The 5,451-nt window shown below is 52.5% G+C and overlaps 1 long non-coding RNA gene across 1 annotated transcript; it reads right to left on the reverse strand.

The window, feature by feature from the left end:
- Positions 1 to 1,285: 1,285 nt before the first annotated feature.
- On the reverse strand, positions 1,286 to 4,301 carry LOC110741357. The gene is made up of 2 exons (XR_002517426.2): positions 3,490 to 4,301; positions 1,286 to 2,943 (listed from the first exon to the last, which is right to left on the reverse strand). It is a non-coding gene; the product is annotated as an uncharacterized LOC110741357 (long non-coding RNA).
- Positions 4,302 to 5,451: the final 1,150 nt, after the last annotated feature.

Raw genomic sequence — 5,451 nt, forward strand, 5'->3', positions numbered from 1 at the left:
GCCACAGCCCCAGGGGGATGGTGTGACACCAACAGCAACAGCTCTGTTTACGTGGGACCTACTGCGTGCCTAGCACGCAGAAGCCCTCTACCCACCCTGCCCCGTCCTCACGAAGCCCTTCTTCACCATCCACCCATGCAGGAGGCAGCACCTGAGCCCTCCACCCTCCTGGCCCCAGGCTGTGTGCTGCGCATGCACAGGGACCAGGACAGACTCAGGGCCCAGCTTCCGCAGGGTGCTCCTTGATGACTGGCAGGAAGGGGCTCATTTCTAAATGGCCTGCTAGGGTTTAAGGGTGACTGAGTGTTGACCCCTTGCCCATTTGGGGAAGTTCAGAGAAGTTTGGCAACCTGCCTAAGGTCACACAGCTAGAAAAGAAGGGAGAGCAAGCTGGCCTCTGAAACAACCACAACTGCTTTTCAATGCCAGCTGTGTCCAAATCACTTGAGGTGTTAGTTAGAAACCCATGGGTCCCCACTGGAATCCTGCTTTTGGGTCTGAGTGCCCGAGGGACCTGTGCGGGAATCACGTTCTCTCCAGGTGAGCAGGCCACTCAGGAACTCTGTTGAGTCTCCACTGATGGATAGTGGAAAATCAGGAAGGGGCTGAGTGGAGAGGGAAGGGGATGACCATTCATTCATTCATTCATTCATTCATTCATTCATTCATCCATCCAGCAACTGCCTTGTGCTGGACTTTGCTCTGGATGCTGGCAGGACTGGCTACGTGATTTGCCAGGCCCTGTGTAAAAGGAAAATTCAGGGTGGTAAAATTACAAGTGTTGAGAATTTCAAGATGGTGATGACAGAACAGTCAGCCACGTATGGGGCCCTGGGTGACTGTGGAAGTGGCTCTCCCACAGAGCCACCCCGCTGCTGGGGAGACCCTGCAGGGAGACAGTCAAACCAACGTGCCTGAGAGCCCTGATCCTCCTCTGGTCCCCATCCCCTCACTGGAATTCTGCAGTTAACAAAAAGTCTGAAAAACCAAAGTCCTTTTGTTAAGATGGTGGTAAATTCATCTGGAGGTGAAACCTGACCTCAGTTGACAGGAAGTTATTTATAGTTTTATTTATTCCCCTTGATGTGAACATTTGTACATTTCACTGCAGAGCTATTAGCGTGTTTGATTATGGGGACTGCCCCAGCCCTGCTTAAGGTGTAACCTAATCTATACTATAGGCATCGTTTTACACTTCTACACGGAACAACCTGAGTCCCTAACGCCTCTGGCTTAGGGGCTTAGGAGAAGGAATTTGGACCCACATAGGACCTATACCAATACCTTGTATGGAATCATCACTGTGTACCTTTTTTTTTTTTTTCCTGTATCATCCAAAAAATGCATGGGGCAGGGTGAGGGTCTGTCAGTGACCCCCCCATACCTGGTCTGCCTGCCCCTTGGGTGGTGGAGACCTGCTCTGTGCCAGCAAGGAGACCTCTGAGAGGGCAGCGGGGCTGTCTCTCTCAGGGTCCACTGGGATCTTTTATTTTGTATTAAGGAGATTGGGGGAGGTATGAGGCCAAGAAAGAGAGCACCTTTCTTAAAAAGAGAAAAGAAGATGGCTTTATTGATTACAAATACACATATGTTCATTGCACAAAAATTAACATGAAAGGGGACAGTAACAATAACCTGAAATCCACCCTCTCCAAAGTACCTACTGATGATGTTTTTGTGGCTACCCTTCCAGATTTTTCTAGATATATGACTGGCTTTTCGAAGATGGACAGACAGTTCCCAGTGTTTTGCAGCCTGCTTTGTTTCTCCTTTGAGGAACGATACATTGCAACCATCTTCCCACGTCTAGGTCGTCATTTCTCAGGAGGACCTGAAAGTCCACGGTAAACACATCCCATAACCAGCTCGAACGACCCGCCTTGCTGGACACTGATTCAGCTTTTTATTAATACGCAGTCCCTGAGATGGCATCCTTGTGCACACGCCCGCATATTTCCTTAGGTCAGGTCTATAGATGTGGAGCCCTGGGTCCTACGCAGGGGGTACGGCTGTCACCCCGAAGATCCCGCGGATCGCTGACATCACATTCCCCATCCCGAGCCCCGGCAGTGCCAGTGGGCCCCTCTCACCCAAACAGCCATTCTGTATCTTTAGGAAGAGGGGCCTATCCCAGCCAGGCAGGGGATCCTGCCAGAGCAGCCCCTCTGCAGCTGTGGGGGAGGCGGGGACCCAGCCAGAGTACCACGTGGACAGTGCAGTCATCAGGGACCCTTCCCTCCGCCTCCACTTGCTCCCAGCCCACAGTTCCCAGCCCCATGACAGCCCCTTGGCTGCCGCCCCCAGCTGGGCCTGAGCCACCTTGCCTGGCTCTCTAGCTGTCTCTTCTCAGATGGGGATACAGGCTGGACTGCAGGCCCCATCACACCCTAATCACTTGAGCTTTCTCCTGATTTGCATGTCCTTAAAGCGCCTTGATTAATAATACCCTTCCTCGGCTCTCCCTGCTCCAGCCATGAAGGCTCTGATTGCAGAGTGGCCTCAACTCCTTTAAAAATAAAATAAATCCTCCCTAATGCAACCAGAGCCCATGCTTCCCTGAACGTTACAAGATCTGGAGGCGTCTCCCAGGAGCCTCATCGGCTTGGAAACATTGGAAACTTCTGGAAGGAATCAGGTCATTTCTCTACCTGGCAGGCCAGAGGCCTTTCTCGGCACTGTTTATTGGCTGCTCACCCTTCGGGCTGAGCCTGAAACATCATGGCGGTTGTTGGAAGGAGGCACCGTCTTCCCGCTTCCAGAAAATCAACTGAGCCTCGGAGAGGGCAGGCTGCTTGCTCAAGGTCACCCAGCCAGGCCGTTTTCAGCTCAGCTGGTGTCTGAATTCAGCACTGTCTGATGCCAGCCAGACCTTTCACTGCCACTCTTCACTGTCTTGTTAAAAGCAGCCTGGGCCTGGAGCTGGAGCGAGGGATGAGGATGAGGCTGGAAAAAGCAGACACATTTAATGAGGTGGTTATGACATCCAGCCCTAGACATCCCTGAAGTTGATGAAGCTGGCCTCACCCTGAAGAAGAGCATCCAGGAGACCCTCTGCTGTTCCCCGGCTGCATGATCTAGATATCCGGGCATGGGGTGAGGCAGGGGTACTGGGTCCTGCTATAACCACTACAGGACATTTTCGGCATGATGCAAGGTACGGTGGGCGCACCCCACAGTTGTACCCTGCATTTCCAGCTCATGGCTCTCACCCTTAGATGCATTCCAGTCTGTATCACCAGAGCCCAAAATGCAGCCTGCGAATTCTGGTTGCTCTTCCCTGCTTGGAAACCCTCTGTGGGAGTCTCCGTGGGGCAGGATGGCTCCCAGGGTGGCAGGGCACAAGACTTAGTTAAGCTCTCTGCCCTCCCATCCTCCTCGCCTCCAAGCAGCTCCCTTCCCTGCCTGTCGCGGCTCTTCCTGCTTCTCATTAGGGCAGAGTTGCTGGGAGCTGCAAGGTTTAAAATGCTGTGAGTGTAGCACAGTGTTCACCTTTTATCTCCCCGGTTGAGCGGTTTCCCAAGTGCTGCTTCTGCCATCTCTCTCTCCAGGTTCCTCCTCCCCATCCCTGGGTCTTCGGGGCCTGTTGCAAGGCCCCTGGAGTGGCCTGGACTCTCCTGTGAGTTCCTGTTGTCCCTGGCCATCTCTGAGCCTGCTGGGCTGACTTTCCAGCTGAGCCGAGTGTGGCTGTTCCTGGCAGGGACCTGCCAAGCCACTGGGCCTTGGAGCAGGTGTGCACCCACGGTCCACTGGCCAGAGCCTGGCACACCTTCGCTGGCCTCCAGAACGCAGCGTGCTCAGGGGCCATACTTCCTGGGGAGCTGTAACACACTGTTCCAGCTCCTCTGGGGACACCTCAGCAGGTGGGGCAGGGACAGCAGGAGGCACAGACAGCCTGGGAACACTCTCCCAGTGCCAGGCCTTTGGGACCCAAAGTGCAGGCATCTGGAACCATGCTCACCTGCCCCTGGACCATCCACCCCCACTGCTGTTGCTGCTGGCTGCTGGCTCCTGGCAGGGGCTGCCTCTCCTCCCTGTTTCTGGGCTCCTGGCTGGGCCTGGGTGCATGGGATCTGAAGGATTCTTGAGCACACTCCCAGGGACCTTTGCAATTTCCAGAGAAAATTGGGGGACTGATAACGACCATGCCAAGTTTTTATGACAAAAACAAAACGAAAACCACACACATTAAAACTCTCACCATCCGGGTGGATCAGTTGAGGTCAGGAGTTTGAGACCAACCTGACCAATGTGGTGAAACCCTGTCTCTACTAAAAATACAAACATTAGCCAGGTATGGTAGTGGGCGCCTGCAATCCCAGCTACTCAGGAGGCTGAGGCAGGAGAATCACCTGAACCCGAGAGGCAGAGGCTGCAGTGAGCCAAGACTGCACTCCAGCCTGGGTGACAGAATGAGACCCTGTCTTGAAAAAAAACAAAAAAAACCTCACCATCACCAGGTACAGTGGCTCATGCCTATAAACCCAACACTTTGAGAGGCTGAGGGCAGGGGACCACTTGAGCCCAGGAGTTTGAGAACCACCAGGGTAACATAGTGAGACTCATGTTTACAAAAGATAAGATTAGTTGGGCATGTGGCACACGTCTATAGTCCCAGCTACTCAGGAGGCTGAAGTGGGAGGATCGCTTGAGCCCAGGAAGTCGAGGCTGCAGTGAGCAGTGATCACACCACTGAACTATAGCCTGGTCAACAGAGCAAGACCCTATCTCAAAAAAGGAAAGAAAAAAAAAAATCTCACCATCAACTATCACATAATTTCATGAAATAAATTTCATTTTAAAGCCCAAAATGTATAGAGAACATAATCTTAGAATAAAGGAACATCCTCTCCCAAAAAGCACATCTGGTGACCACCACACACCGTGCCGCATGCTGGAGGCCTGAGAAAGGCTTGCCACAGCAAAGCACCAGGCACTAAAGTTCTAATGGAGCACTTGGGATCATCTGTCCCAGGGTCACTGTAGCCATCCGTGCCTGGCAAACACTTTATACAAAACAATGAATTTTCACCCATGTCCAAACTGTGGTCTGTAGGGTCTGGGATCCTCCCTTAGGCCCCAGTATTAATGAATCTCCCAGGATGTGCATTAGGGCTACAGACAACGGAAAACTCCACCAAGCATGGTTTAAACAAATGAAGTTTCTTTCTGTGTGTGCAACGTGTCGAGGGAGGTGGTCTGGGGCTGTAACAGCCTTGATACAAGAGTTCCCAAAGATCCAGGTATCCCTGGCTTCCTCCTGGCAGCCTTGGTGTCTGGCTATTGTCCTCACAGTCATAAGATGGCTGCTTCACCTCTAGCCATCACGTCCACATTCCAGGCAAGTATATTTTTCTTGGAATCTTTGCCTTTTTAATTCAGGAAGGGAAACTATCCTTGGGATCATCTGCCTTCACCTCATTGGCCAGAGCTGGGTCACATGCCCACCACCAA

The sequence above is a fragment of the Papio anubis genome, chromosome 13, assembly GCF_008728515.1.
Source record: "Papio anubis isolate 15944 chromosome 13, Panubis1.0, whole genome shotgun sequence".
Classification (NCBI taxonomy): domain Eukaryota; kingdom Metazoa; phylum Chordata; class Mammalia; order Primates; family Cercopithecidae; genus Papio; species Papio anubis.